We start from the raw sequence: 11,885 nt of genomic DNA, 5'->3' as shown, positions 1-11,885 counted from the left end.
TATTATTTTCATAAAAATTAACAATTACAAGAAATTACGAGTTATTTACTTTCACAAACGTGATTTGAAAAGAAGATACATATCCCGCTCCGTCAAACTCGGAAAAATTGTTAATTAAAAATGACGTATGAATTACAGCTCATTTTGACTCATTTTTTCACATTTTTAAATATTGCTCGGAAGTACATCAATATTGGGCTCGTTTTGAAGCTCGTATTTTAAAACGACGTATTATAATTTTTATTTCGTCAAAATATATTATTTTATGAGGGGCGTATTAGACTAATTAGCCTAAAACTGCATAAAAACTATGCTACATTTTTATAAAAAATAAGAAGGGGATTTTATCCATTTGTACCTTTGTTGGTACTATTTGGATAAGGTCTTTTTGGGGGGGAAAGTACGGCCAAGTGGCCTATTTTTGTCCATAGAATTCGAAATGCTTAGTTGGATGATTTTGAAAATTTGAATAAAGATTTTGCGAGGAAAAGTATGGCCAAGTGACCTATTTTTGTCCATAGAATTCTAAATGCTTAGTTTGATGATTTTGAAAATTTAAATAAGGATTTTGGGGGGAAAAGTTCGGCCAAGTGGCCTATTTTTTTCCATAGCATTCTAATTACTTAGTTGGATGATTTTTGAAAATTTAAATAAGGATTTTGGAGGGAAAAGCTATGGCCACATGGCCTATTTTTTTCCATGGAATTCTAAATTGGTTTGCCTACAAATAGAAGGGATGGACATTAAGAAAAGGGGACTTTTTTTTGGAGAAAGACTTTTTTTTTTGTTGGGGGATGGGGGGGGGGGGCCTTTTTTTGAGAGAAAAAAAAATTGAATCTTCTTCTTCTATTTTTAGGAAAAAGAGAGAAAAAGAAAGAGGGAAAAAAAGAGAAGAAAAAAAAAGAAAAAAGAGAAAAACGAAAAGAAAAAAAAAAGAGTTCAAATTTGGCATCCTCAAAGCTAAAGTTTGATTTATATATTCAAAGCTTAGCTACAAAAGATACAAATATAAGAGATACATACAGAAAAAAAGAAAAAAAAAATTAAAAGAAAAAGGGGTTTAAAGATTTGTGAAATATTTAGTGCTTGAAGTAGATTGAACCAATCCTCATTTTGATCTTTAGGTTGCCCCATCAAAAGGTAACCTCTCATTCTATCCTTTATTTCATTTCTAGTTATGATTATATATTTATTATTATACTTGTGTCAATTAAAAATAATTCCCTGCTAGCTTCATCTTGTTTGATGATTAAGTGGCTATTATGTGAATTTGATACCATTTGAACAAATGAAAATAAATTAGAAGTTTGATTTAGACAATGTTAAGTGATTTTAAGTTAGTTAAATTGATATCCTTTATTTCATTTCTAGTTATGATTATCTATTTATTATGATACTAGTGTTAGTTAAAAACAATTATTTGCTAGCTTAGTCTTGCTTGATGATTAAGTGGATATTATGTGAATTTGATACCATTTGAAAAAATAAAAATAAATTAGAAGTTTGATTTAGACAATGTTAAGTGATTTTAAGTTAGTTAAATCGATAAAAATAAGAAAAAAATCCATCCTTTATTTCATTTTAAGTTATGATGCTTGTGTAGTTGAAAAGGATTAGGTGCTAGCTTAACTTTGTTTACATGATTAAGTGAGTATCCTGTGAATTTATTACTATTTTTGACAATGCTAAGCGATTTTAGGATAATTAAAATTGATAAAAATAAAAAAAATAGTAGCTTAAGTCAGAATTTTGACATTGTGTTGATAGGTTTGGTGTGATTTATTCATTCTTGTTAGCTTTTGATATATATATATATATATAAAATAAAAATAAAAAATAAAAAGCCTTAGTTCTTATGAGTTTGTTACTAATTCATAGCAACTATTGGGTCTTTTGCATAAATTGTCCTTTTATTTATAAGTATGATAATTATGGACTTGGTTTAAAGAGTATTGTATTTCATTTTTTTTGGCTTTGTAAATTAAATAATTGACCTCGGTCTATTACTAATGTTTTGTACACCTACCTTTTGTGACCTTCCCAATTCGTTGGTGGATCTTTCGAGGCCCACTAACATTTCTAGATCGAGTCAATCCCTATCATGGAAGGACTAAGGCATTGGAGCATAATTTGGAGCGGAAATATTAATTTATGCATTTTTCTATTGGGCTTAGTCGGCCCAATTCCCTACTCTCTATATATTATTTACTTGATTATATATATGCATGCTTGTATATAAATTGGAACCCTGAATAAGATTATCACGCCTAAGAGTTGCTAAAAATTGATTTTCAAATTATTACTTTTTTTTAAAAAAAAATATTTAGGCAAATTTAGGATTGCGGATGATTTTGATGATTTTGGATACCTTTGATATGATTTTGAACTTATAGGTAAACTTTAGGACTACTATGATTGATTTGAAACTTGAGTTGGAATGTAAACTTGGATTATTTTGGGTGAACTGTTTTGACTATTAAAAAGGCTAATGAGTTAACTTTGAGGCTTTTTGTGAAGATTAAAACCAAGAATTGGATAAAAGTTCTAAAAATATGGCTAACCTACGGAGTATATTAGTATGCCTATAAAAACTATTTTCTATACTTAAGAACATTTTTTCTAAAAAAACTTTTTCTAAACTCGGGTGGGCTTATGTAGTTTTCGATTTGGGTCAACGCCTTCGCGTTTTAACCTAGGTATTTTAGTCCGAAATCCAAAAAACGCCTAATTTTGGGCAAAACTCTACCCTTTTTTGTTTCTTGAAAAGGAGTGTTTTTGGCATGAATGACTAATTTCTATTTGCAAAAATATGAAACAAAAACTGTTTTTATCACGAGCAATTTATATCTACAAAGGCATACTATTAGAACCCGTAGGTCAACCGTATTTTACAGATCCTTAATACCGGGGTGCCTAACACCTTCCCCGAGGGATCACGTAACCCTTACCCATACTTTGGTTAGATTAGGTTTGTTTTAAAATTTAACTGTTTTAAATGAACCCTTTTCGAATTGGTTTTCCTAATTTCCAAAAAATTAGGTGGCGACTCTAAAACATTATCCATTTAGAGTACCATTACGTAGAAGTATATTTTTCCTTTTTTCCGGTACGATTGACAACCGTACTTCCCCGGGACACTTTCCTTTTTAAATGAAGCAAGTGCAAATGCGAATCGGAAAAAAAATATCGAACCGCTACACTCATCGGACCCGAGCCATAAATCCTCCGCTCCGGAATCGGACACGGATCCACATGATATAGATTACTCACCGTCACATTACTGCCGATGATTGGCTGACAGATAGTACCTCATATTCAACTCAACTCGGCCATATGACCAGATAACACAACTAACACATACTCAGACTTCCTGCTCCATGTATTTCCTCATACAAACCTCTTGTTAGCAAATATGACAATCATATGAATATTTCAGTATACTTGGAAATAAAGACCGAAATCGAATACTCCTAGGAATACATATTCTAAAGAATGCAATAACCCTTTCTAGCCATGATGAATAAGCAATTCCCATCCCGTACACATAAACCTCAACAATGGTAGCACTCAAATAATTACTCATTGTTACCCTAGTTACTATTTACAGACAATTTCCGTTAGGTTTTAGAATATACCCATTCAAACTCTGTGTCCGAAGACCTAATCATGCACTCTCCCGTCAACTCTAAGTGTATTTACGATTCACTAATCACAGTCTAACTCAAGTAAACCATAACCTACCTCAATAACGAACAGCTATTTGAGTTTCCATAAATTGCTCGCCTTCCTAGCTTTTATCCAAATCCATGGGAGATGATAGTCATGGGGAAAGATGTGGAGAAAGTAGAAAGAATCTCTTTTCTCGGTGTCAAGGGTTTTTCCTTCTTGTGGAAACCTAATAGCAGCCTTGCAGAGTCTTTTATTAAAAAGGAGGGCGAAAAATAAACTAAGTGACCAAAAACGCGGCCACTGCCCGCTTCGTCCGCTGCTGCGGACGAGGTCTCGCGATAGTGGGACTGCCACTTGGCCGCTATAGCGGTCCTACTTCTGCCCTGGGCCCACGACTTCTAACTCTTTCCGGAACTGATTTTTCTCACTATTAAACCTTAAAACTCCCAATGGGGCTTATTATTTACGATCATAGACTTAGATTGGCCGTGGGTTCGCGAAATATTAAAATAACGACCGGACGAGTCGTTACAGGAGACTATAGAAGGACAACGAATTTCATTAGAAATGAAATACTGCAATCCAGTAGAATTAAGGTAGACCATGAATAAATGTGGGAGGAGAATAGAAGAGAGGTCGATTAGTTGAAGCGAAATCGAACTTAGATGGTGAATTTTTGGTATAACTAACTGAAATTCGAAAATCACTAGCCTCATTAATTTAAATCGCGTTGTATAACTTATTAGAGGCAAAACGTTTCCTATAAAAAAAATCTCCATTCTCAGGCAAACGTATTCTGAACCCTATTAGTAATCAAACGAGTCAATTTCATCTTGAAATGTGTTTATATTTACTTAAACTGATTATCCCCTTCAACTACAACGTGTCAAGATTTGTCTATTTCAGCTACCAAATAGCAATTAGTTATAATACTGTAGCATTTAGCTCCAAACAGAACAAGACTATTGCCAAGATTTAAGAGTTATCAAGGTTGGCCAACCACCTATGTGTCGTCTCTACATGTAATAAATATATGCATAAATGTAAATATTCTCTGCAAGTACATAGACTAATTCCATTATTTCATTATCGATTCCTACTCATACCCTTTCATAATTAATGTCCAATTAATTATGTGCAAGAATCCATTTGTGTTCAAGCAACTTGTTACTCTTTTCTCAATAACAGTAACCCTTCCGTCTCTTGCAGTAACAGTACGTAGTACTAGAATTCGTGAGTATTTCCACAATACTTTTCTACAGGTAATAGTGAAATAGAAGGATAAGATGTTAGCCTAAAGTAAGTACGCACATATGTACAAAGTAGTTTTTGCAATCGAAAAATTGACCATATTTAGAAATATTGAGACCCCAATAAAAAGAATATACATATAGTAGTACATTATATTATTGTTGATGAATAGGTATCCTCACCAACAAGAACATGATAACTGGTACTAGTAACTGTTAAATAGGGTAGTAATATTAGCTATGATAAGTTTCACCTGCAACAACTTTTCCACTATAAGAAATGTTCCATGTGCTTGAATAATTGTAGTTAACTACCTTATAATGAAGCATTTTGTCTAACATTATCATTTCCCCTATCCATGGTCATAATTTGCACTGGATAACATATGGCTTGGTGCATGGAATTTTATTCTGATTGCTTTTTGTTTCTTGTACGACTTTTGTTTGATATGTGGAAAACAAAATGAGAATGCCTATACTCAAATAAAGCAACTTAAAACAAGTCCTAGAACCTGCATCATCATCCTTCTTGATCACATAAAATGAATAGCACTTTCCACACTTAAAAGGTTTCCCTTAATTAATTGTATTTCTTTTTAAATTGACTATTCCATTATGATATTATCCTTTTACCATGATTTCCACGTGGAATATCGTATTCTTCTCCAAAGAAATAGTATTTGGGTCATTCACGTGAGTGATCAATTCATAATATATACTTCGCTTGTTCAATCTATGTGATATACTTTTCTTTTTATTTTATTCTAAAAGGATTGTCACTTTTGTATAATTAAAAACAATTTTAAAAATTTTCTTTTACCTTTAATGAAATTATGTATAATCTCACAAATGTCTAAGGTTTGTCTTAGACCACAAATTTCAAAAATCTTCCTTTATTTTTTAAACTTTTCAAGGCTAGTCAAATGATGCCACATAATTTGGGACAGACAAAACAAGTGTGTGTATCATTTTTCCCCTCTAGTTCTACTTGAAAATCAAATACCTTTTCCAACTTTTAATCATTGACATTATTCCCCTCATCTCTTATGCAATTTATAAATTGCCTCTGTCATGATCAATTCATTTAATATCTTACATTTCGATAAACTTTAAACTAATTACCCATTACATATATGATATTTATTTTTTCACGTAGCTTTTTTGGGTATTATTAAGTTAGGCTATATCTCACTATAAATTGTAATTTAAGCTCATATAAAGTATAAGTAGAATGATCCTTTAATTTTATTAATTTTTATAAAAAAAATATATTGCTATTATAATGTAATATTTCTAATTAGTCATAGTTTTTTTTTTTAAATCACTTAAAATATGACATAAAATCATTAAGTAATTTGTTGTAAAATATATCGTTTATAATAATTATTGTTATGTATCACATACATTGAATCTCTCAATGTGTAAATAAATATTTGAGTTTTGTACTTATTATCAAAATCACTAATATAAGTAAATTATTCTAATAGAAATTATGCTCGGTTATTTATTATTTGAACACTTTGAATTTCTTTTTGACGTTTTACTTCATAATAAGATTTGCGTCTACTATATGTAAATTATGCTCAGCTATTTATTATTTGGACATTTTGAATTTCTTTTTGACGTTTTACTTCATAATAGAATTTGCCTCTACAATAGGTAAATCTATAATGTAAAGTATAGCAACTTAAAACATACCAATGTTATCTCACAAGTGCGGTTTGGAAAGTATAAAATGTACGCAGACCTTACCCTAACTTTTATGGGAAGAGAGGTTGTTTCTGATAAATCCTCGACTCAAAAGAAGTGCAGACAAAGCATGATAGAAAGGAAAATAATGATAGCAAAATAATAGAATAAAAAGAGCAAATGAAGCGACATGTAGTAGTGAAAATTAAAGAATAAGATACTACGCTAATACTAATTAAGTATATCATAGTATCAAAAACAAACAAAAAAAAGTTGATATTAGAGGGTGCAATAAGTATTTAAAATATTCAATTGAGATAAGGACGGGGGAGAGAATGTTAATTGTTCAAAATTTGGGGGAGGTGTTTGAATTTTAAAGCAAAATAAAAGGGAAAAATAATTTCATCACTATTATAGGTAAGATCTTGCGAAGTTACTAGGAGTATAGGAAAATAGTCGATTAGCACCCTTTTCATCTTTTAATTTTCTTAATTATCCGTACCAGCTCATTAAATATGTGAGTTGTTTTTACTTTTTATCCGAATCCGCAAATTACTTCTCGTATATACGTATTCATTTGTATGTAGAGAAAAGGTTTAAATATACCTTTTAACTTTGCGATTTAGCTATAGAGCAAATATGCTCCTAGTTAAACTATGGTGCACATATATCCATGTCATTATACAAATGGCGCAAATATAGAATTCTTTTTAAAAATCATTTAGCTTGTTTTATGTTAAAAAATGCCACTTGAATTTAAAAATAAAAATAAAAAGTTTACCCATTTTTTGAGTACACTTATTTTTTTAAAGCCACGTGATAAAAAATTTCTGGTGGATCGGATATGGCTCATTTAAGAAAATGGGTAGATTTATTTTCTTTAAAGCCACAGAGATAATCTTTTTTGGTTAAGATTTTTTACAATAAATTTTTTGAGTTATAAGGGTATAGTTGGAAACAATTACTGTGTTTTTTCTTGAATTCCTAAGAATCCGTTTGTCCATGAGAATTTCAATTTTTTCCTAAAAAAATTTCCGCTTTATTTGAAATTAGCGTTTGGCCATAAAAATTCCAAATACAACTTGAAGTTGTATTTGAAATTTGGAAAACACCTAAAATCATGTTTTTCTCTTTTTCACTTTCACTACATTCAAACAATCAAATGTTTTTTGGCAAAACAATAACCAAACACAACTCCACTTTCAACTCCGATTTCAAAATTCCAAATAAAGTGAAAAATATTAGATTTTTATGGTCAAAAACTTACTAAAATACTAACACTTATTTTAAGATAATTTTTTTGCTGACATTTATTTTGGGACGAATGGAGGGAGTAGCGGTCAATTTTACACCATCCAGTCGTTATTTTGATCATTCCATAAGTGGAATATAACATATTCATCATTTCTCCACTTCTTTTTCCTATATTCTGTTTCTTTCCCGAGGTTAATCATTTCATCATAAACACAGAGTTCAAAGTCAAAAATATAGTTTTCTTTTTTCTTTTTATCTTAAGCAGCAACCCTATCCAAGCCGCTCGGACTTTATATTGTATAGAATATTGTTTCATACAAAAGAAACAAACGAACTTTATGTTGTATAGAATATTGTTTCATCCAAAGAAACACTGCAATCCTAGATGGACCACAGCTAAATTCATGTAATTAAAAGTTCAATAGTATATTCTTTTCTTCCTTCAAAAAGAAGATAGAATGGTATTTTGTTGCGTTAACATATCTTTGATTTAAATGTTTTATACTTTTCATACTGGTAATATACTTAATTCTATACTAGTTAAGGGTGTTAAATAGACGGGTTAGGATGAATTTGAACAAGTAAATAACTAGAGTTAATAAATGATGGATCAATTACTTGCCCAAGACTTACTTCCCCTGAAAAAAGTTAGTGCCGAATGTGCTAAACAATGAGTTCTAACTTAATACGCATAATCCTTACTATATTTTAGTTTCTTTGTTTCTTTTCTTCTAATTTGTTGGTTAATAAAACTTTTCTTTTCTTTATTATGTGTCATACCAAACAAAAACGAATCTCAAAAACAACTTAACAAAGTTTCTTATGATCAATTTGACTACATATCAGCTCAACTTTAAAATTGACTGAATTGGGTTCCGGTGGTGAACAAAATTTCCAGTAGTGAACAATAATTCCGGGCGGCGAACTACAATTTTTGGCGGCGAACAGGATTTTTTTTTCCACCTGGAGTTGGTACCTCTGGTGGCTCATATCAATTCTTGTGTCTTTTAGCCTTGTTAAATCTTGCCTGCTTCGCATTCTTGACCCTTGACGTTACATTATTGCCTTTATTCCTCTAGCTTATAGTGCTATCATTCTTGTCATAGTAGCCTGACTTGCCTATAGTCTCTTGCTAACTGTGCTTTAGTATTGATTCCTGTTAGATAAATCTTTGATTTGCTTATATTTGCCTTAATGGCTTTAGTGAGCGATGGTAGACTACGGTCATATTCTCGATCGGGGATGGGGACTAGGGTTAAGGGGGTAAGTGGGTTTAGGGAGCGTCTAGGTTGAGAGTAGGGTCCTGGAACATTGGGACTTTGACGGGAAAGTCCATAGAGCTAGTTAAGATGCTTAAGAAGAGGAGGATTAATATAGTTTGCATCCAAGAGACCAAATGGGTAGGATCTAAAGCTAAGGATGTGGACGGGTATAAGTTATGGTTCTCGGGTAAGTCGATATATAGGAATGGGGTAGGCATTTTAGTAGATAGTAAGCTAAAGGACCAAGTCGTAGAGGTTAGGAGGGTCAATGACAGGATGATGGCGATTAAGTTAGTCGTGGGAGGGTTTACCTTGAACATTATTAGTGCTTACGCGCCACAAGCAGGCTTGCACGAGGAGGAGAAAAGGCGTTTTTGGGAGGATTTGGACGAAGTGGTGGGAGGTATACCGCCCACCGAGAAGTTATTCATAGGAGGAGATTTCAATGGACACATCGGGTCAACCTCGGGGGGTTATGATGATGAGCATAGAGGTTTGTCAGGAACGGAGGAGGAGTCTCACTTCTAGATTTCGCTAAAGCTTTTGGATTGGTGGTAGCCAACTCGAGTTTCCCAAAGAGGGAGCAACACTTGGTAACCTTCCGTAGTTCGACGGCTACGACGCAAATAGACTTTTTTCTCCTTAGAAAATATGATAAAGATCTTTGTAAAGACTGCAAAGTCATTCTGAGTGAGAACCTTACGATCCAACATAAGCTCTTGGTGATGGATTTGGAGATTATGAGGAAGAAGAAAAAGAGGGTCGTGGATTACTGGCCGAGGATCAGGTGGGAGAGTCTGACTTTGTCTAGTGCCCGGGAGATAGAGAAGAAGCTGATGGCTATGGGGGCTTGGGAGAGTAGGGGGGATGCGAGTAGTATGTGGGATAGGACGGCCAGCTGCATTAGGAAAGTAGCTAGAGATGTTCTGGGAGTCTCAAGAGGTCGTCATGGTGGGCAAGAGGGGTATGGTGGTGGAATGGAGAGGTCCAAGGGAAGGTGGAAGCAAAGAGGGTGACATAACAATGGTGGAATTTAAGAACCAAAGAGTCTCTTTGGAGAGATTACATAATGGCAAAATATTGTTCCAGGTCCAATCCTGTTATCAGAAAAGTTATAGGGGTCCAATCTCAAACTTGGAGAGTCATATGCAAGATCAGATCACAGATGGAGAGTAATATCATTTGGAAAATTGGACATGGATAGGTATCCTTCTGGTTTGATAATTGGACCAGGGAGGGTGCATTGTACAAACTTCTTCCTGATGATGTGATTCCTAACAATATTAAACAAAATGACGTTCATGATAATGGTACTTGGCACTGGAATAGAGCAGGGTATAGAGTCCTCTGGGCTGTGAGATTGGCTATCCAACATATTACTGTCCACTTAACTCAAGGCAGAGAAGATAAAGCTATATGTATCCCAAATCAAGAAGGCAAATTCTCTATATCCTCAGCTTTGAACCTGCTCAGGAAAAAAGCTGAAGGAGATTGGCATGACAGAAGGATATGGAACAAGAATTGTGGACATCAATAAGTTGTTGTTGTTCAGTTCACAAGATAGAGACCGTGGAGCATTTGTAAATTGGCTCAAGAATTGTGGACAAGAATATGCCATCCTCTAGGCATCAAAGTTCAAAATATTCCTTTGAGACAAATTATGGTAAACTGCTGGACAATTCAGGCTAAGAATCCAGTAGCTAAACTAGTTAGAGGGATCCTACCTCAAATTGTTTGTTGGGAGATATGGAAGGGAAGATGCAATATCACATTCAGCTTCATAAACTTCAACTTCATTCAGTCTATGAAAAACATAACTACCCAGTTGATGCAGATCATTAGAAATCAGTGTCCTTTGGTCAACAAGGAAACTGATTGGTACACTATTTGTAATAAACTGAATAGCAACTCCACAAAGATGAGCATCCAAATTGTTAAATGGAATCCACCTCCTCCAAGCTTTATCAAACTTAACAGTAATGGAAGCTGTAGAGGAGATGATTGTGGGGGTGGGGGATTATCAGAAAAGACAAAGGGTTACTAATAGCTGCATATACCATCAACTTGGGCAAGGGAACAAGTAACTGGACTGAAGCTAGAGCTTTGCAGTTTGGTGTTGAATGGTGCTTGACTAATAGATGGAACAAAATAATAGTAGAAACTGATTCTTTATTATTGATTCAGGCTATCTAAGGGAAAATCAAATTCCCTTGGAACATCAGCCCAATAGTGAACTGGATGCAGAAGCTGTTGATCCAACATCAGATACAAACCAACCACCGCCTAAGGGAGGCAAATCAAGCTGCAGATAAGCTTGCTCAGCTGAGTCACAATGCAAATGACCCCATGATTTTCAGCAGCTTTCAGGAGTTGCCTAAATCTGTTAAAGGTATCATCAATATAGACAGATGGGGTCTGCCTAGCATTAGAAGTAGACCTCAAAACAGTTCCCATTTCTATTTTGATCCCCCTTGAATTGTTGTACTTAAGGTAATGTAGGTTAGCATGCATTAGCAGAACATTTGTAATACAACTTTCATTCACCACTAATTAAAAATAAGTGGGGCATGGAAGCTGTACATAGGCAGCATGCATCATCTAGTATTCATATAGGTAGACAGTTGCTTGTAAATTAGAATCATGCATCAGATAGTTCACATAGGTTTTGTATATAAGCGTACATAAAACTGGAAATATCCAGTTTCATATACTTAGGGGTAAGGTTTAAGTTCCCCTCATTGTACTTTTTTTTCAATTAATA

The sequence above is a fragment of the Lycium ferocissimum genome, chromosome 9 (assembly GCF_029784015.1).
Source record: "Lycium ferocissimum isolate CSIRO_LF1 chromosome 9, AGI_CSIRO_Lferr_CH_V1, whole genome shotgun sequence".
Taxonomy (NCBI): domain Eukaryota; kingdom Viridiplantae; phylum Streptophyta; class Magnoliopsida; order Solanales; family Solanaceae; genus Lycium; species Lycium ferocissimum.
This window is presented reverse-complemented; position numbering follows the sequence as displayed.